General features: G+C 55.7%; 1 protein-coding gene across 1 annotated transcript in view; it reads right to left on the minus strand.

Moving 5' to 3' along the window:
* The window catches only part of RHBDF2 (rhomboid 5 homolog 2), a 28,810-nt gene extending 13,993 nt beyond the window's left edge, over window positions 1–14,817 (minus strand). Inside the window, exons 1-2 of the mRNA XM_010387518.2 lie at window positions 14,740–14,817; window positions 1,887–2,084 (exon numbers count right to left, since the gene is read on the minus strand). The gene's annotated coding sequence lies outside the window, so the exon portion shown is untranslated. The remainder of the gene's footprint in view (window positions 1–1,886; window positions 2,085–14,739) is intronic.
* Between the last annotated feature and the right edge of the window lie 6,162 nt (window positions 14,818–20,979).

The following is a 20,979-nucleotide window of genomic DNA, read 5'->3' on the forward strand; positions in this document are numbered from 1 at the left end:
TGGGCGAGCCTCGAGAACATTGTGCCCAGGGACAGGAGCCAGGCACAGTGGCCACCTCTGCATGAGTCCATTCATATGAAAGCCCAGAATAGAATAGGGAAATCTACAGACAGAAACAGGGTAGTGGTTCTTAGGGCTGGAAAGGTGGGACTGGGTGGGGGATGACAGCTAAAGGGTGCAGGCTTTCATTAGGGGGTGATGAAAGCAATCTAAAACTGTGGTGATGGTGGCACAATTTTGTGAATATGTATAAATATGTACATATACACACAGACATATATATTTTTGAGACAGAGTCTTGCTCTGTCACCCAGACTAGAGTGCAGTGGTGCGATTTTGACTCACTGCCAACCCCTGCTTCCCAGGTTCAAGTGATTCTCCTGCCTCAGCCTCCCGAGTAGCTGGGAATACAGGCGCAAGCCACCACGCCTGGGTAATTTTTGTATCTTTAGTAGAGATGGGGTTTCACCATGTTGGCCAGGCTATTCTGGAACTCCTGACCTCAAGTTTGCTTCAGCCTCTCAAAGTGCTGAGATTACAAGTGTGAGCCACCGTGCCCAGCCTCTGTGAATACATTAAAACCACGGAGGGTTGGGAGCGGTGGTTCACGCCTGTAATCCCAGCAATTTGAGAGTTTGAGGCAGGAAGATCACTTGAGCCCAGGAGTTCAAGACCAGCCTGGGCAACATAGTGAGACTCCATCTGTACAAAAAATTTAAAAAATTAGCCAGATATGGTGGTGCATACATATAGTCCCAGCTACTCAGGAGGCTGAGGCAGAGGGATGGCTTGAGCTTGGAAGGTCGAGGCTGCAGTGAGCTATGATCTCGCCACTGCACTCCAGCCTGGACAACAGAGTGAGACCCTGTCTCAAAAAAAAATAAATAAATAAAAACACTGATGGTCCACTTTAAATGGGTGAATCAACTGCTGTGTGAATTCTCTCTCAGCAAAGCAGGTGCTCCATAATGTTGGGCCTCTGAATGAGCCAGTCCAGTGACTGTCCCAGACCATCACACAGCGGAGGGGCTGGCTCTTCTCAGCCTCCTTGTTGCGGTTCAAGTGTCCTCCTGCCCCACCTTGAGCAGTGCCGGTCCCACCTCACCTCCCTTCCTGGTTTTTTTTTCTTTTTTTTGAGACAGAGTTTTGCTCTTATTGCCCAGGCTGCTATGCAATGGCACAATCTCGGCTCACTGCAGCCTCTGCCTCCTGGGTTCAAGCGATTCTCCTGTCTCAGCCTCCCGAGTAGCTGGGATTACAGGCATGCACCACCATGCCCAGCTAATTTTGTAATTTTAATAGAGACCAGGTTTCTCCACCTTGGTCAGGCTGGTCTCAAACTCCCGACCTCAGGTGATCCACACGCCTTGGCCTCCCAAGGTGCTCGGATTACAGGTGTGAGCCAGCGTGCCTGGCATTTTTTTTTTTTTTTTTTTTTTTTGAGACAGAGTCTCAATCTGTAGCCCAGGCTGGAGTGCAGTGGCATGATTTCGGCTCACTGCAACCTCTGCCTCCCAGGTTCGAGCGATTCTCCTGCCTCAGCCTCCCAAGTAGCTGGGACTACAGGTGCATGCCACCATGCCCAGCTAATTCTTTTGTATTTTTAGTAGAGATGGGGTTTTGCCATGTTGGTCAGGCCAGTCTTGAACTCCTGACCTCAGGTGATCCACTCACCTCAGCCTCTCAAAACGCTGGGATTACAGGCGTGAGCCACCGCGCCCATCCCTTCCCTGCCCTTATTCCTCCCTGTCGCTCCCTGAATTAACTTGCTTCATTCACTGTCTACCGCTGTTCAGATAGAGAGTGTGGACCCCGCAGGAGGCATCTGGATGTGGCCACAGCAGTCAGTGCCCTGGGTCCAGCCACCCAGCCGCCCAGCTTCCTACCTTCGAGTCTGAGTTTGCCTGCGGCTTCCTGGGTCTTGCTGTGAAGGGCTTTAGAGCATGTTCTTGTCTTCTCCTTGCTCTGTACAAATGCTCCGGCGTCAAGCCTCAGTATGTGGAAGGGTCGACGGACAGATAGGTGGCTGCAAGGATGGATAGACAGCTCCAGGCCATGCGGTGCAGCTTCCTGGGCACTCACAGCTGGAAGAAAGGAGGGCCGGTTCCAGGGAGCATGCCCACCACTGAGTGCTTTAACCTTCCTGACCTCAGTCTTCCCATCTGTAAAATGGGGCCAATTCCACCTGCCTTACTGGTGAGGGATTAAAGGTGCTAATCAGGCATCTCCGAGTGCCAAGCAGCAAGGGGCACTGGCCTCAGGGTGTTTACAATCACTCACCTAACAACAGTCCTCTGGTCTGAGAACCTGATTGGAATGGGACATTAAAGTCAAGATGGCCCCTGTTATTTTTCTCAATATTACTTGAATGGTACAGAAACATTTAACTTTCGGCCAGGTGCAGTAGCTCACACCTGTAATCCCAGCACTTTGGGAGTCTGAAGCAGGTAGATCACCTGAGGTCCGGAGTTCAAGATCAGCCTGGCCAACATGGTGAAAAACCATCTCTACTAAAAATACAAAAATTAGCTGGGCATGGTGGTGCACACCTTTAGTACCAGCTACTCGGGAGGTTGAGGCAGGAGAATTGCTTGAACCTGGGAGGCAGAGGTTGCAGTGAGTCGAGATCGTGCCATTGCACTCCAGCCCAGGCGACAGTGCGAGACTCTGTCACAAAACCAAAACCAAAACCAAAAACAACAAAATAACTAGCCAGGTGTGGTGGCACATGCCTGTAATCCCAGCTACTAGGGAGGGTGAGGCAAGAGAATTGCTTGAATCTGGGAGGTAGAGGTTGCAGTGAGCTGAGACCGCGCCACTGCACTCCAGCCTGGGTGACAGAGCAAGACTCAGTCTTGAAACAAAACAAAACAAAACAAAAGAACCCCACATATTTAACTTTCAAAGTCCAGAAATTACTAGTTGCCTTCTGATACTTAAGGCAAAGTTCAAATGATCTGGAAGTGTTTTGTTGCTTTGATTAGCAATTTATTGAAGGTAAAAACCATACAACATAAAATCAACCATTTTAAAGCACAAAACCCAGGGGCATTCCTGTTTGTTTTTAAGACATCCTGACCAGGTCCTCCTTTGAGGGGAACCCCAAGGTGCCGGAATCCCTCTCGAGGCCAGGAAGGATTAAGTCCTTAACTGTGCTGGGCCTTGTTTGGGCCTTTACATGCATTACCCTTCAAAACACCTTCCAGGGAGACGTTAGCGTGTCTTCCATTCTGTAGATGGTGAACGGAGGCTCAGAGGGGTTCAGTAACTTGCCCAAGCTCATATAGCCAAGAAAGTGTGCAGCTAGGATGCCCGATGTCTGGCTCCGGGGCCTGGGGGCTCCTAGGGGACGGGCTCCCTCCTGCCCTAAGACTGGGGCTAGAAGACCCCCCTCTCAGGGAGCCAGAGAGGGAACTTGGTCCAGCATTCCAGTGCTTTCCAAACAAAGCTCCTCAGAGGCCTGGGGGTCCCCAGAGGTGCCTAAGGGGCCACTATGGGGCAAACCAGAGGCTGGGGAGTAGCCCAGGCCCCCCAGTGATTCCATCAAGCAGTGTTCCTTGATCCCCTGCATATTTGGGACATTTGGGGAGCAGAATGCTGGGTGCAGAGGAGAAATACTGAGGCAGAGCTAGGATGTCTCCCGCTTCTTTAAGGCTAGTCCAGCAGGCTTCACCTCCTTCCATCCCAAAGTGCTAGGGTGTCTTGACCCCACGCCCCAGGGCAGACTGCCCAGCCAAGTATGACGAGGTCCTCAGAGATCAATCCACTGGGCTGGGTTGGTGCCAAGGAGCCCTGGCAGCCACACCGGGACCCCACTCGGTTGAAGCTATGGCCAGGTCCCCTCATCCTGAGCCTACTCTGGGGACAGCTCCAAGACAACAGCCTCACCTGGGACCTCTGCAGGAAAAGTTCATAGTTTGGCCTCCTTTGGGACCAGGGTACACCAAGAGGGCATGGGGAGGGCACTGCCCTGGGGAACTGGCATTGGGGGATGGGAGGCAAGTAGTGGAAGGAGCCAGGTGCAAGGGTGCGGCCTCCAGACTCCAGTTCAGTTAAGGTTGCCAAGCAGGTAGGATCTTTCTGGAACTCAGATCTGTTCACACCTCCCTGGAGGTCCCTTCAGGCTGGCCCTCCCTGCCACACCCTCACCAGACAAACCACATCCCTATGCCATCCCCAAGCTCTCACCTCCTCTCATCTGAAGTGTTGCACCTGGCACGCAAGGCTCCACCTTCCCTGCCTGGCCAAGCCCTACTAGGAAAGTGAAATGTCACCTCCAGAGAGAATCAGTCACTTTATTGCCTGCTCTCTCCAGCATCTCGCAGATTTACCTACGTGTAGGAGTCCCCTATCCAACCCCGGGCAGCCCAGGATTCTGCATCCAGTGGGCCCTCATCAATGGCTGACTGAATGGGAAGCGGAAGCTAGTGAGAGGGTGGGGATGGGGGTGGTCAGTCAGTCCATAGCAGCCCTAGATGGAGGTGGTCTCCCCCATCCTGCAGCTGCTCCAGAAAGCAGCCCCCTTTGGAGGGCTCCACTGAGAGCTCCTACCCTACTGGCTGTGCCCCCTTAGCAGGGCCAGGATGGAGGACGCTACATGCTGTGCCAGGATAAGTGTCCAGTGGACCTCCCCACTAGACTCCCCACCTAGCTCCCTAGCCCGCCGCAGGCACTGCTTTTGGATCTGGGGTTCTCTCCAGCCAGCCTCCCTATCCCAAGGCCAGGCCATCCCAGCTGAGACCCCCGCCCAGGATCCGCTGCACTGCTGTGCCAACCTCCTGATGACAGAGGCTCCCAAAACCCACACTGAGGGAGAGGAGAGCCTGGTCAGCCCCAGGGCAATCGGTGGGGGGTGGGGGTTCCAAAGAGAGGTGGCCTGAGACCAGAGAGCAGAGACAGGACCAAGGCGGGTGGGCACGTCTTCCTGGACAGGAGCCTGGCACCAGGAGCACCGTCTGAACCACAGAGCACAAGAGGCCTGGGCGGTGGCCTGACAGCAGCTACACTCTCCGGCCTTAGTTCCCTTCTCTGAGGGAATGGGATAAGGTCACGGCCCAGCTCTGACACCTATGAAGCCTAAACATGGAGTATGAAAGCATGATTACACCAGCCGCTTTCCACCATTGAGATCAATCGCCTCCAACTCGCGCAGAAGTTGGGGTAGGGGTGCAAAAGCCCAGTCCCCTCCTTGGGGCTCAACGGGGAAAGGAGTGGAGACTGTTAGACCCACTCTGGCCTTCAGCATGGCTCAAGTCCAGATGGCAGGAACCAGACAGAAAAAAAGTCCTGGCAAGCTGGAGCCGCCCCACACAGCACTTGTCTCCGAGCCCTAGAAATGCTTGCTCACTGCAGGGGAAATGGTGACACCCTGGGACCAGGCTTCCTCCTGGCCCACAGTCACATCCGCCGCTGTCTCTCTAAGACCCCCAGGCCCACCTCCGCACCCATCCCACAGGCGGAACACTGCCACCTGCCCAGCCAGATCCTGGCCTCACTGTGGCCAACCCCAGAGAAGGGTCTTCAGCCCCAGCCCAGCTGGGAGATGCCAAAGGGACCCGAGGAGAGGGACTGGGGCTTAGGGTGGGACAGACTCTATTTCCTCCTCCTTTAGGGTGGGGCGGGGAAATCCTGAGAAAAAGTGAAGTGCAGAGTTCAGATCACCCCCAGGTCCCACGGGCTGAGGCCTCTGCACACTCCCCTGCCCAGGCTCAGGGCCTCCCCCACTGCAGATAGCTCTGGAGATAGCATAACCCAGCTAGCAGCAGCGGAGCTCAGGCACATCCAACAGAAATGCAGACTCAGACATCATTTACCACTGCTGCCCAGAGAATCCGGTTTCCCCACAAAGGGTGGGGCTGGGCACTCCCAACCAAGCCTGTCCTGCACAGCTGGGTAAGCAAGGCCACCCCCAGGGAGGTCTCCAACAAAGCCCTACCAGCCAGCCCAGGCAGGGTACAAGGGTCCCCCCAACATGCGGACTGTACAAGCCACACTCCTTCACGCAGGCCCAGCCTACTGCCCCTCCCAACTCCAGTTCCCTCTCTCTCTCCACCTGGTGCCACCAACCTCCCTACACTCCCCACCCCCACACAAGTGGGTTTCTAGAGGCTCCGAGTCTTGCTAATGAAGGGTGCAGTCCCCACAAGCCCTGGGCTCTATGGGCTTTAGGCGGCGGGGCAGGGGGAGCGTGGCAGGTGCAGCCCAGAGGGAAACAGGCAGAGGCTTGATACAAGGGCTTAGCCTGCATGTGGCCAGAAATGGGGACAAAGGGGTGGGACAGGCCCTTGGATAAGGAGTAAGCAGCCTCTTCCCCTCCAGACAGGAAAGAGGGAGACCACTATTAACCACTGGATATGATCAGGAAGTTTAGGGGACCTCCTGAAGGGAGGGGCTCTAGCCACCTGAAGAGAGGAAGTGGGGAAACCACCCCCTGGGCCGGAAGCTGCTTCCAGCCTGGCTCCGGAGCTGCGGGTGGGCGAAGCGAGTCACCGGGTGTCCCCGGGAGTGGGCAGTCAGGACAGAAGGAGGGCAGTGGGAGGCTTGGGGCTACGTCTTCCCGGTTGAATCACAGGATGCTTAGGGTGAGGGCTGGGGACGAGGAAACTGCTTCTCTCCCCAGCTTCCCTGCCATAGAAACTGAAACTCATTTTCCCTGCCTGTGGCCCTGCTGGGAACCAGGGCATTTTTAGAAAGCGGCAAAGAGGAAGCTGGGCCTCACCCACTGTGCAATCCCCAGTAAAACCCGTGGTTCTGCTGACCCCGGGGTTTCTCCAGCCCCAGAGGCCCGGAAGGACAGCTCATGGGACAACTGTCCTCACATCTCCCCATGCATCCCCAAGTTGGGCCTCACGTAGCCAGTGACGCTGCCCTGCACACTTCCTTGCCCTGGCAAGAGGTAGAAGGGGCAAGAGTAAAGGGCAGGAAAGTGGCAAGAAGGCTGGCTGGGGGCCTGGGGGCAGGATTTGGGGAGAGTCATGAGAGACAAAATAGGAGGGCAGGGGTGGCATAAGCTGTGGCGTGAGCTCCACCGGCAGAGTTAGCAGAGGGGAGAGGGGGTTGGGGACTCTGAGGGTGGGACACCTAGCTGTCTGTCTCCAGGAGCCAAACAGGAGCTGCTCTCCTTCCCTTTCAGCACCACCTCCCCAGAGGCCGGAGCTGGTGGCAAGTGGGCGCAGACACGATCTCAACCCACTCCGCCGGTACATGCTTCAGCCCACAGCCGCTGATGGAGAGAAACGAAGCGGCCTGTGGGCTCACACACCTCCCCAGACATCCCACTGCCAGCGGGCCCGGCCCAGAGAGCCGTTTCTTTCTCCTCCTCGCCCCTCCTGGGCTTGCCCCAAACTCAGTTCAGAAGATCAAGAACCCCCAGGGGCAGGTTCAGGGGCTTGACCATCCCCTGGCTTCTTTGGGCTTTTTCCCATCAGGCCCCAGGCTCTGGGCTCCCTTTAACCTGGTTAGAGTGGCTGGGGTGTCATAAGCCAACCACAGACACGGGAAGCGGGCGCTGCGCTCCAGGGAGCCACCAAGATCAGGGTGTGAGAGTGTGAACCTGCGTGTGTGTGTCGCGGGGGACTGGGGGGTGACATGTCATGTTCTTAGGGTGGTGCAGCCTGACGCCCCCTCTGCACCAACCATCTGGGTTTTCTCAGGACCCGTTGTCAGCGGGGATGGCAGAGATACAAACGCCCCTCCTCTGCTGGGGTTCCCGGTCCAGGAAGTAGGCTGAGCTGGGGGTGCCTGAGCCCTGCATCCCCAAAGCCCAAGGTGCAGCAGTTGCTGGCAAGATACAGGGGAGGGCATCAAAGGAGGTGGCAGTGCAGCCAGGCCTCTCGTGAGCTGGACACAGTGCCGGGCCCCAACCACCACAGTGCCCTCCCCTGGAAATTTCTGGATTTCAAAAGCTGCTGGTGGAGGCTGGGCACAGTGGCTCACGCCTGTAATCCCAGCACTTTGGGAGACTGAGGTGGGCGGATCACCCGAGGTCAGGAGTTCTAGACTAGCCTGGCCACCATGGTAAAACCCCATCTCTACTAAAAATACAAAAATTAGCCAAGCATGGTGGCAGGTACCTGTAATCCCAGCTACTCAGGAGGCTGAGGCAGGAGAATCACTTGAACCTGGGAGGCGGAGGTTGAAGTGAGCTGAGATCACGCCACTGCCCTCCAGCCTGGGCGACAGAGCAAGACTCCATCTCAAAAAACACACAAACAAACAAAACAAAACAAAACAAAGCTGCTGGTGGAGGCAGGCAAGTGGCAGCAGCTGGGCAGGGATACAGGTGCCTTCCACATCCCAGGGAAGACACAGCCGTTCCCGAGCCTGGGGCTGGACTGCAGGCTTCGGGGCAATGAAGGGAAGGGGGCACGCGCAGCCACCGGACCCCAGTTCTCCTGCTCCCTCAGCATCGTTGTGAAGGGGAGGAGTTAGAAGTGGCCCCTGGGGCCCAAAAGGCCCTGTCCATTTGGGGTCAGACACCAGGACACTGGAAGGTTTCCAGGGTGGGGTGTGCACCACACAGTGCCACAGCAACACAGGCTCGGTGGGAACTGCCCTTTGCTGCAAACATTCATGAAAGTCTGCCTCTCTGCATCCCGGCAGCCGAGTTTTCACAGGCTGTTGGAAGCAGCGGCGGTCCAGCACAAGCCCAGTGGTTGGGGCAGGATGGGACGCAGCCTGGGGTCTGCGTGAGAGGTCTGGTTCACTCCTGCTGGAGCTCCTTGACACTGAGGTGTGACCCGGCCATTTCCATTTGTGACTGCCCCATGTACACAGACAGGGCTCTGTCCTGCGCTTACAAAGTAGGAGCCTGTCCGATTTCCACCTGCCTCCAGATGGTGAAAATCTGGCCTGATAGCGGAAGACAGGGTCTTAGGCCCATCTCTAACCGCTGTGTGATCTTGCGCAAGCCACTGAACATCTCTGGGCCTCAGTCTGTGTATGCATAGGATGCTAGTATCCTCCCAGGGTCTAAGATCTAGGTGACTATGTCATCATGAATGCGGGCTTACCCCAAGAGCAGCTCAGCTGAGGTGCAAGGCCTCACTGTACAGAGAGGTAAGCACCTTGCCCAGTGTCACCCAGCCAGAAATAGGCCTGGGCTGGCTGGGTGTGAGCATGCAGAGCCCAGGGAGCTGATGGCGGCCCTGGCCTGCCCCTTGACACACTCAGAGCACTTCTGGAGGCCCCGTTCTGCCCCTGGCTGCATGGAGTCCCTCAGCAGGGAGGGAAAATGCCAGGCAGACACTTTTGAGCTTGTAAACAGTCATTAAGGAACTAATAAACCTAATTTCCCAGATCCTTGCCCTGGGGCTCCCTGCTTCCCAGGGAAGAGGCTGGCCCTAGCCCCAGTGGCTGCCAGGGTTTCAGGACACCTGGACACCAGCCCACCAGGTTGCTCGTCCCAAGCAGGCCTGCAAAGCCAACCGCTCATGGCCCGCACCTTGCTTTGGGGCAGCGTGGGGCTCTCTTGCTGAGGAATGAGGAGGGACAAGGGGCCAGAGACAGGACTCAAACCTGCCTTGGCCACCTACCTGCTGGGAGACTTTGGGCAAGTGGGTGCTGCGGAGCCTGCCTCCTCTGCTGTGAGATGGGGCAACGCCCCACCATGGAGGGAGCCAGGGAAGATGACAGCAGATATGAATGGACGCTGCCTGGCACACACCCAACGCCCAGTTGGAAGCTTCTTTTATTCCTGGCTGAGCTCTGCCACCATCGCTCACTTAGTCTCTATCTGAGCCATGAGCCCCACAGGGGACAGATCTCTATTCGACAGGTGGGGAAACTGAGGCTCAGAGAGATGAAGTCACCTATCCAAGGTCCCACAGTTAGGGAGTGGTGGGGCTACAACCCCAGCCAGGGCCCTGCGCTCTTAACCTCCACATTCTGCAGCCTCCTGCCACCCTGGAACTGGTGAGGGGCAGGGGAAAAAGAACGGGTGAGGACTCTGAGAGTTTGGGGTGCTGGAGTGAGTTCCGCGTGCAAAGGCCTTTAATTCATGAAGAAGGGACAGCACCTAACTGCCTGGGTGGCACTGCTCGGCTTGCAAAAGACTTTTACAAACATGAGCTCATTTAATTGAGGCTGAGGGTGAGAGGCAGCTGTCATCATCCTCACGGGCGGGCAAGGTCAAAAGGGGCTTAGGCCAGGGTTCAAAGTCCTGTTTCCACTCCAAACCCCACAGCACATCCTCAACCCTCCTCTTCCAGATCTCTCTTTTTTTTTTTTTTTGAGACGGAGTCTCACCCTGCCGCCCAGGCTGGAGTGCAGTGGTGTGATCTCGGCTCACTGCAACCTCCGCCTTCTGAGTTCAAGCGATTTTCCTGCCTCAGTCTCCCGAGTAACTGGGAATACAGGTGCCTGCCACCACACCCAGCTAATTTTTTGTATTTTTAGTAGAGACGGAGTTTCACTGTGTTAGCCAGGATGGTCCCCATCTCCTGACCTTGCGACCACTCGCTTCAGCCTCCCAAAAGTGCTGGGATTACAGGCATGAGCCACTGCGCTCGGCCCCAGATCTTCTTATGGCTACATGGAACTGACAACCTGGGGAGCCTTGGCGGAGATCAGGGCAGGAAGCCATCCCTGCACCACCTGCTGGCACAGGGTTGGGGGCCACACGGGGGAGGCAGAGGAGAAAACCAAGACTTGAGGTAGCTTTACCCTGCCCCCAGCCCCAGGAACCTACGCCAGGGAAAGAACAGCTGAGGGGCACCAACTCCATGATCTGCTCCCCACACCACCGTCAGTGACACACACACTGGCAGGCCAGGAAAATCACCGGGCAGAGGTCAACAGTTCACGCCCAGATGGAAACCCACCCACCCTCGTTTCCCTTGGCCACCAAGGCACTGAGGTCCCCCTACCCCAGACACACTCCTACAGAATAACAATAACAACAACAACAACAGTGCCACTGCTCCATATGTATGTTCCCGTCTAGTCCTTGACAGCCCATGAGGCAGGGCCTTGGCCATCTCCCAAGGCTGTGCTATGGACTGGCAGCCACGCCCCTACCTGAAGCCTCCCTAACACCATTATCACGACGGCTCCCCTCACTGCTCCTGCCATGGCCAGGCACTGCACTGAAGGCTGCACACCTTCACCACGGGAATCCTCACCTCATGCAACCCTCCAGGTAGATTACTGTTAGTGACCCCACTGTGCAGCTGGGGAAACTGAGGCACAGGCTAGTTAAGTGACCCCATCCTATTGAGCACACACATGGATGACTGTGCCCGGCAGCCCCTGGGCCTTGGCCCAGCTCCTGAAGTTTGGAATCCTCCTCCATCCTTTTCCACTGGTCACAAGGTTCCCCTCACACTCCAAACAGTGTCTCTGGCCCACCTTCCGCGCTGCCCACTGGGCTGAAACCACTTTCCTGGAGGAGCCGGGCATTGGGGCTGGAACTGCCTTCCAGTGGCTTTTGGACCACAAACAACTCCCAGTCAGGCGCCCGGATACATTTGCTGAAGGAGGGGCCGTGGACATGGTGGCGCTTTGTATTTCCAGATGTGTTTTTCTTTACACCCATCCAAGTCTCCTGGGAGGCAAAATGACATTCCAGGCAGGCTTGGTTTCCCTGTGAAGCTGCCCGTGCCCTGAGAGCTGTCCCTGACTAGCCACCACCACTGCCGAGGTCAGCCTGCACTTGGGCAGGCGCAGACGTCCCCGCCACTCCTCCCCCAGCCTGGCTCAGCTAGATAGGAAACCGGGAGCTGCTTCCGACAGCCAGTGCAGCCGGTGCAGATGCGTGAGCTCACTCTGGAAACCCCCTGGGGCAGACAGGCCAATGCCGAGGCCTGCTCCAGAGTACGTGGCACAGAGATCTGAGGAGAGTGTGGAGGGGGAGAGGCAGCCAGGAGGGCACACGTCTTCCCTGTGCTTTGCCAGCGGCAGGCGGGGGCCAGGCCCAAAGGGAAGCACCAGGAGGCTGAGCCATGCCACTCGGACACTCACGGGCAGGTGTGCACAGCTCCTTGACTTCTGCTGTCATCTGTCACCTTGTCTGGGGCAGAGTTTACACAGCAAGGAGGACAGAAACCTTGGTGGAGAGGCCACCACAGTATCCAGAGCTGAGGCCACAGCAAAAACAGCACCACTGACCCCAGAGCAGGACTCGGGTCCCAGGTCACCCAAAGCATTTGTAGTGTGATTTTTTCCTCCTCTTACAGGAACAAAAGTCCCCCTCCTAGGCTGGAGAGAAAGAGAGTGTCTGTTTGTGTGTGTGTGTATTTCTGTGTGTGTGTCTCGTGTATGTGTGTGTGTGTGTGTGTGTGTGTCTACACCAGATATAGACAGGTAGGAGTCACTGAGGGTTTGTTTGTGGGGCTCCTGGGCTGGGCCTGAGGGTGGGCAACTGGGTTCACACCTGAGCTCCACCGCTGACTTTCTGAACAACTTTGTCTAAGTCTGGGTGCTCAGCCCTGTCCCTCAAGAGGCTCACAGCAATGGAGGCCACTTTTGTTTTTTGTGTAAATGAAAAGGTGGGAGTTTCACTTCGGCCTTTTACAGTCGAGAGACCAAAAAAACAAAAATAAAAACAAAAACAAACAAACAAAACCCCACCAACACCAGCAAAAAGAAGCCAAGCTCGAAAACCTCCACCAGGGTTCCCAGGCAAGAAGGCCGAGTCCAGAAGTGAACAGATGGGTGTAATGGCTACTGCAAGAAAATGGGGAGGGAGGGCAGCGAAGTAGCTCTGGCTCCTGGGCACGGACGTGGCTGCTTCATCCGATCCTCTACCACCGTGCCAGCCACCCCTCCTTGTTGCCAGAAAATTGGAAGTACATTCCTCCAGCCCAACACAAACAACTCTGAGTCATCCCTACCGGGGGGCCGCCTGGCCTGTGCTTTGATGTCTCCCATCTCTCACCTCTGCTCAGCTAACACCACAGCCAGGGTGCTCCCACCCCACCAGCAGCTGGGCCCACTCCAGGGCTCGTCCGCTAACCCAGGGTGCCCTCTTTATTGCAGGAGGAAAGCAGCCTGGGGAGCTTCCAGGAATTAGGAGCCCTGATACTCCTTGGATGTCACTTTCAAAAGGTGTACATCATTGGAGGAGTTAAGTGTGAGTTCAGAAGGGAAAATTCCAGCAGGTCACATGGTATCAGGCACCCATGCCAGCCTCAGCAATTCAGCTTTGGAAAAATCTATGGGAACAGAGTTCATCCTTTGCCCACCCTTCCAGCCCAGGGATATTTGAGCTCAAGGGCTGCCTCGGCCCAGCCTTCCTGGGAGACTGTCCTGGGGTTAAGCACTCCAGGCCTCGGCTGCGACGGGGTCCCCTATTCCCAACCTCTACCCCACAGCACCCAGACCAGCTTCCTGCAGGGCCAGTGGAGATCGGGAACGGTGGTGGTTCATGGCACCAAAGGAGGACTCTTGCAAGGGGAATAAGTGTCCTCACACCGCCTTACCCCTTATCTCATTCAGGTTTATTTCAAGTTCCTCTCCTAACCACTCAGGAAAACTGAGGTAGTTTCCCCAGTGAGGGAGCATCATTGAGAAGGAACCTGACGGACCAGGTGCTGCGCAGGGTTTCTCAGCCTCAGCACGGCACAGCACAGCACTTTGGGCTGGATAATTCCTCCAGACTGTCCTGTGCCCTGAAGATATCTGGTGGCGTCCCTGGCCTCTACCCACTACCTGCCAGTAACAACACTCATTTCCCCTCCCAAGTGTGTGACACCCAAAATCACTCCAACATTGCCAAATATCCCATGGCAAGCAAAGTCGCCCCTGGTTGAGAATCACTGCTCTAAAACACGCTTCCCTTTCCACTCCACTCCCTGCCCTACAGACAGTGATGGTCAAATAAGACAGATGCTGGTCTCATTATTTTACCAGCAAATGGCACACACTGGGGGCCTGATGCCAGCCGCCCAGGCAATAGCAGCTTCTCCCCATGTGGGGTCAGCTCCCCCCGCCTTCTGCTCCTCAGACACACCTGCTGCCACCCTCTCAGTAGCTCCAACCCTAGAGCCCCCTCCGTTAATCTTTCATGGAATGGGGCAGGACCAAAACCTAGGCTTCGTTTGCGCCCTGGCGTGGGAGTGGGGCGGGGTCTGTACCCTAGGGGACTCATCCGTCTCTAACCCAATGCCCTGGGGGAACATCCGAGGGGTTAAATAAGGTAAAAGGCAAGCCCAAGCCAACCTTCCCCAGCCCCTCCATCCAGAAGTCAGGACTCCTGGGCCCAATTTCTGAGCTCCGGTCCAGCCCCGCGGTGTGAGTCCGGCTCCCTCATCCCCATGCCCGCACCTGTTTCCACCTTGGCCGGCTCAACTAACAAACTTCGGCCTCAGATTGCCCGGTGCTCTCCCGGGAGAAAACGGAGGGGAGAGAAGGGTCTGAAGTGCAGGCACTTCTGGGACGCAGGCGGGACTGCCCTGCGCAGTCCCCTCTCTTCCTCCGGAGGTTTAAACCTCTGCCCAATCGTCTTGCCCCTACATTTGGCGCCCCGTTGCCCAAGGACCCCTTAGGCGTCCTGTTCGAGCGGAGCCCTAGGGGCCAGCAGACCGGGTCCAGCGGCCCCGCCGGCGCCTTCCGAGCCAGCCCGGGCCTCCAGCCGAGCCCACGTGGGACCCAGGCGCTCCGCAGGGCGGGCACCGGGCACAGGGCACCCTCCCTGGCCGCGCACCACCGCTCCAGGGCAGTCTCGGGCACAACCTCGGGACCCTTCCAGCGCCTGTGGCTGGGCTGCCGTGAGCCCTGCCCCGCTTGTCGCCCCGCGCTCACCTCCCTGCGGCCCCAAGTCCCCGGGACACAGCTCCGTGCGGCGCCTGCGAGCGGCTGGGCGGTGGCTCCTCGGGGGCGGGGCGGCGGCGCTCCGCCTCTTCCCTACCTGCGCGCGGGCGGTCGGGGGGCGGGGCCGGGCTCCGGGGGGCGGGGCCGGGCTCCGGGGGGCGGGGCCGGGCTCCGGGGGGCGGGGCCGGGCTCCGGGGGGCGGGGCCGGGCTCCGGGGGGCGGGGCCGGGCTCCGGGGGGCGGGGCCGGGCTCCGGGGGGCGGGGCCGGGCTCCGGGGGGCGGGGCCGGGCTGCCGGACGCAGCCTTTGCTCTGTCTGCTTCCCGGGTTCCCGCCGCTGCCTTCCAGTCCCCGCCTGGGCAGAGCCCTGTTTTTGCCCGAGCTGGTCTCTTCAGGGCGCCGTCCTTTCCCTCTTGGCATCCTCACTCCACCCCAGACCAAACACATCATCTAGGTCTGGATTGCTGTCTTCAAGTCGTCTCTTCCCCTCAAGAAAAAGCACCCAATCTCCCATCCCCTTCCTCCAGCGCCCTCATCCTCAGGCCAGGTGGGCCTCTTCCCTTGACCCTTTAAGTCTCTAGTCACACTCTATCCGGGAAGCTGGGCCTGAACACCTCCCCTTCCTGGACCCCGAGGCCTCTCCCCTAGCTCTGCTGTGCCCTTGGGTTGGGAACTGCCTCTCCGTGGAGGTCCTATCTGCATTTGCCCTGTAGCTAAGGCCAACATTTTTGACTCCTGCCGCCCCCACCCCCGCAAACACCCTGTAGAAGCATTGACAGAACCCACCCAGCTCTGGCCCTTCCAGCTGCCATGTGGGCCAGAGCCAGACTGGAGATTGGGGACGCTGGCGACACCTGGCCCCTTGACTTGGGTCTATCTGCCCAGGTGGTTCCTTCTCTCTTCCCTGGACTCCAAGGGCCTGACTCTTGGGACTAGACAAACAAAACCTTGGCCAGGGCAGCTAGGATCCAAGGTCTGGATGCCCTATTCTCAGCCGCAATGCTTATCATCTCGCCTGTCCCACTCCAGGAGGCCAGGCCAGAAGGAGCAGAGTTTGAAGAGACTCAGCCTTGGAGGGGTGGGGGTGGGGGTGTCAGGGCCAAGGCAAAACCTCTGGACTTTAGAGAGCTCCTGAGCCACCCTGCCCGCCAACCCAAGGACTCTGGTGTTTACTGCTAACCCGGGTGGAGGTGGGGAGCACCTGGCTGCTGGGGATTATCCTGAGAGATGCATCTCTCCTCCCCAGTTTTGGGGCCACAAGGAGGGCACAGGCTGGAAGAAGGGGGAGTGGGCCAAAGCTGGGGGCTGCTCCTAATAACAAATGTAAGGGACCGGCCGGGGGCGGTGGCTCAAGCCTGTAATCCCAGCACTTTGGGAGGCCGAGACGGGCGGATCACGAGGTCAGGAGATGGAGACCATCCTGGCTAACACGGTGAAACCCCGTCTCTACTAAAAAAAAAAAAATACAAAAAACTAGCCAGGCGAGGTGGCGGGCGCCTGTAGTCCCAGCTACTCGGGAGGCTGAGGCAGGAGAATGGAACAACCCGGGAGGTGGAGCTTGCAGTGAGCTGAGATCCGGCCACTGCACTCCAGCCTGGGCGACAGAGCGAGACTCCATCTCAAAAAAACAAACAAACAAAACAACAACAACAACAACAACAAAACAAATGTAAGGGACCATTTATTGTGCAACCAGCATATTCCAGGGTTATGTGCAGACAGGAACAAAATCAGGGTCTGCCCACAAAGCGCCAGCATTCTATAGGGAGATGTTGGAACTCAATACTGTAACAGGAGGGGTGAGAGCAGCTAGCCATTCCAGAGTGCTTTAGTCTATATAATCTGTGGTATAGGTCTATGAAGTGGGTACCATTATGATCATCCCCATTTTAGGGATGAGAAAACTGAGGCAGAGGGTGATGTGAGGGGAGCAGCTGGGGTTTAAACTCAGTCACGATCTGACTTTAGACTAACAAACACGTGAGCTGGGTCCTCTCTCCTGGAGCTCTACTGGAAGCTGTGTAGGAGTCCCCAGGAGGGGAGGTATTCATGGTGGTGTTTAAGCTAGTGTCAGGGATTTGTCCCATGCAAACATGGCATTGCTGCCCGGCCACATAGGTGCAGGGATGCTGATCACAGCCTTGGCTGCAGGAACACACACCTGTGAGGCCAGAGAGGGAAGAGTGTTAAATAGACCAGGGGTATATTTGTGATCATGTCACACAGCTGTTAAAAGCAATGAGGCCGCTATCCATGTACTGATAAAGGAATTATCTCCAACTTATAGTAAGTTAAAAAAAGCAAGCTACATGTTTAGTGTAATCCCATTTACCTAAATTTAAATAGAACAGATATATATATGTTGGTAGATCCACAAAAACTTTCTGGAAGGATATTTGTGGAGTAACCCTGCAGGGGTTAGGAGGAGAGAGGCACTTGCTTTTCATTTTGTATCATGTGCATATATTACTTATATAACTTAAAGAGAAACACCATCTAAACTCTTTGTTTTTTTTGTTTTGAGATGGGGTTTTGGTGTCACCCAGGCTGGAGTACAGTATACTCACGGCTTACTGCAGCCTCGACCTCTGGGGCTCAAGTGATCCTCCCACTTCAGCCTCCTGAGTAGCTGGGACTATAGGAGCACGCCATCCTTCCTGGCTAATTATTATTATTATTATTTTTTTTTTTGTAGAGATGGGGGGCGGGTGATGGTGGGGGAGTTTCACTACGTTGCTCAGGCTGGCCTCAAACTCCTGTATTCAAGTGATCCTGCTTTGGCCTCCCAAAGTGGTGGGATTACACTTTGCATATTTTACTTTTATAACTTAAAGAAAAACACCGTCGGCCGGGCTCAGTGGCTCGTGCCTGTAATCCCAGGACTTTGAGAGACCAAGGCAAGGCAGATCACTTGAGGTTGGGAGTTTGAGACCAGCCTGACCAACACGGAGAAACCCCATCTCTACTAAAAATACAAAATTAGCCAGGCATGGTGCACATGCCTGTAATCCCAGTTACTTGGGAGGCTGAGGCAGGAGAATCGCTTGAACCCGGGAGGCAGAGGTTGCAGTGAGCTGAGATCGCGCCACTGCACTCCAGGCTGGGCAACAAGAGGGAAACTCTGTCTCAAATAAAAAAAAAAGAAAAAAAGAAAAGAAAAAGAAAAAAGAAAGAAGAAGTGAAAAACACTGTCAGTCGGCCGCGGTGGCTCACGCCTGTAATCCCAGCACTTTGGGAGGCTGAGACGGGCGGATCACGAGGTCAGGAGATCGAGACCATCCTGGCTAACACAGTGAAACCCCGTCTCTACTAAAATACAAAAAAAATTAGCCGGGCATGGTGGCGGGCACCTGTAGTTCCAGCTACTTGGGAGGCTGAGGCAGGAGAATGGCGTGAACCCGGGAGGCCGAGCTTACAGTGAGCCGAGATCGCACCACTGCACTCCAGCCTGGGCGACAGAGCAAGACTCCGTCTCAAAAAAAAAAAAAAGAAAAACACTGTCTAAGCTTTTTTATTTTTATAGACCTACAGGTGTAGGGAAGATCTTCACAGATTGGGATGAGCAAAGGGATTTCTGGTGGGAAGAACAAGAACAAAGACACAGCCAGGAAACTGGCTGTGGTGGGGAAGCTTCTGGTGCTACGGCTTGGCTACATCGCAGGCTGTGTGAGGAGGAGGAGAAGAGAAGCCTGGGAGGCAGGGGGGCCTCAGGGTGGAGGCTGCTGTGTGTCCAGATAAGAGTTTTCCTTTATTCTATGAGCAAGGAGGAGCCATGAGGCATTTTCAACTAGGAAATTGCACCCTCATATTTTCTGCTTGTGTAGCCTCCTTTGAAACATGCTTTCACAGACACTATTTCATTTATTATTATTATTTATTTATTTATTTTTAAAACGGAGTCTCGATCTGTCACCAGGCTGGAGTGCAGTGGCACGATCTCCACTCACTGCAACCTCTGATTGCTGGGTTCAAGTAATTCTTGTGCCTCAGTTTCCCGAGCAGCTGGGATTACAGGCATGCGCCACCACACTCAGCTAATTTTTTTTTTTTGAAACGGAGTTTCTCTCTTGTTGCCCAGGCTGGAGTGCAATGGCGCGATCTCAGCTCACCACAACTTCCGCCTCTTGGGTTCAAGCGATTCTCCTGCCTCAGCCTCCCGAGTAGTTGGGATTACAGGCATGCGCCACCATGCCCAGCTAATTTTGTATTTTTTTAGTAGAGATGGGGTTTCTCCATGTTGGTCAGGCTGGTCTCGAACCCCCAACCTCAGGTGATCCACCTCGGCCTCCCAAAGCGCTGGGATTACAGGTGTGAGCCACTGCGCCCGGTCTACTATTATTTTTTGAGGCAGTTATTTGCTCTGTCACTCAGGCTGGAGTGCAGTGGTACAATGGGAATCACTGTAGCCTTGACCTCCTGGGCTCAAGTGATCCTCCCACCTCAACCTCCTGAGTAGTTGGGACTACAGGCCACCACACCCAGCTAATTTTGCTTTATTATTTGTAGAGATGGAGGTCTCACTGTGTTGCCCAGGCTAGTCTTGAACTCCTGGACTCAAGCAATCTTCTTGCCTCGGCCTCGGCCTCCCACAGTACTGGGTTTATAGGCATGAGCTACTATGCCCAGCCTATTTTATTTTTTAAATCTTGACAACAATTCTGCAGATAGACAGGTCAGGCTTTACAGATGAGGACACTGAGCCTGCTGTGGAATTAAGAGCAGCAACTCAGAGGTTGACATTGAGAAGCTTTGGTCCTCAGTGAGTACTGCCTTAGAGGAAGGTAGGAGAATGTGGCCCAGAGAGGGACCCACCCTGGGAAGTACACACCCTGAGACTCCCTCAAGACTCACCTTGTGATCCTCGAAAGAAAAGGGCAGAGGGTTTTGAAGCCATGAGTTGGCGAACTCAGAAAAGCTCCGACAACACACCTATGAAAGACGCCCTGGTATTGGTCCATGGGAATAAAATATTGGGGGTCTATGGTTAGTTTTTTTCATTTTTAGAATGTGAGTGGGCTGGGTGCGGTGGCTTACACCTGTAATCCCAGCACTTTGGGAGGCCAAGCCAGTGGATCACTTGAAGTCAGGAATTCGAGGCTCGCCTGGCCAATATGGTGGAACCCCCATCTCTACTAAAAATACAAAAGTTAGCCAGGCATGATTGTGTGTGCCTGTAATCCCAACTACTCGGGAGGCTGACGCAGGAGAATCGCTTGAACCTGGGAGGTGAGGCTGCAGTGAGCCAAGATCACGCCTCTGCACTCCAGCCTGGGTGACAGAGCGAGACACCATCTCAAAAAAAAAAAAAAAAAAAAAAAAAAAAAAAAAAGGCCGGGCGCGGTGGCTCAAGCCTGTAATCCCAGCACTTTGGGAGGCCGAGACGGGCGGATCATGAGGTCAGGAGATCGAGACCATCCTGGCTAACCCGGTGAAACCCCGTCTCTACTAAAAATACAAAAAAAAAAAAAAAAAACTAGCCGGGCGAGATGGCGGGCGCCTGTAGTCCCAGCTACTCCGGAGGCTGAGGCAGGAGAATGGCGTAAACCCGGGAGGCGGAGCTTGCAGTGAGCTGAGAACCGGCCACTGCACTCCAGCCTGGGCGACAGAGCAAGACCCCGTCTCAAAAAAAAAAAAAAAAAAAAAGAACAGTGAATATTTTGAATGAAAGGATGTTGGATGCTGACTTCCTTGTCAAGGTTCAGAGAAGTGTAGGACTGTGCCCAAGACGGCACAGGTGGTGAGAGAGAGCAGGGCTGAGTGCTGGGCCCCACACCCAGACTCTTTCAGCCATCCCAGCAGACCATTCCCATCTTTCCGAAGGCCCATTCTGGCTGTGCTTAGAACAGATGGGTTTGGGCAAAAGTGGGGAGACCAGGGGAGAGGGGCCAGAGGAGTGGCTGGGGGAGCAGAGTAGGGGGAATGATGAGAAGGGCATCTCCTCTCTTCGGAATTTGGCTGACACAAGCCCCCAGACTTCCTCTCCATATGCATATATGGCTTTACCTCCCCTTACTCCTGGGCCTCCAGCAGGCAGAGTGGGCGGCGGGAGTGGGACCAGGTGGGAGCCCCAGAGAAAGGAACCACAGGATCTTGCCGGCAGGGCCACAGAGATTGATGGTGCGGCGTCTCCATCTGGTGGCCAGAAGAGGTACCGCGCCAAGAAACCCACCTGGTCTGGGGAACCTGGGGAAGCTGCAGTCTTAGTGCTCCCCCCACCTGCTTTCTCACCAGAT

The sequence above is a fragment of the Rhinopithecus roxellana genome, chromosome 19, assembly GCF_007565055.1.
Source record: "Rhinopithecus roxellana isolate Shanxi Qingling chromosome 19, ASM756505v1, whole genome shotgun sequence".
Classification (NCBI taxonomy): domain Eukaryota; kingdom Metazoa; phylum Chordata; class Mammalia; order Primates; family Cercopithecidae; genus Rhinopithecus; species Rhinopithecus roxellana.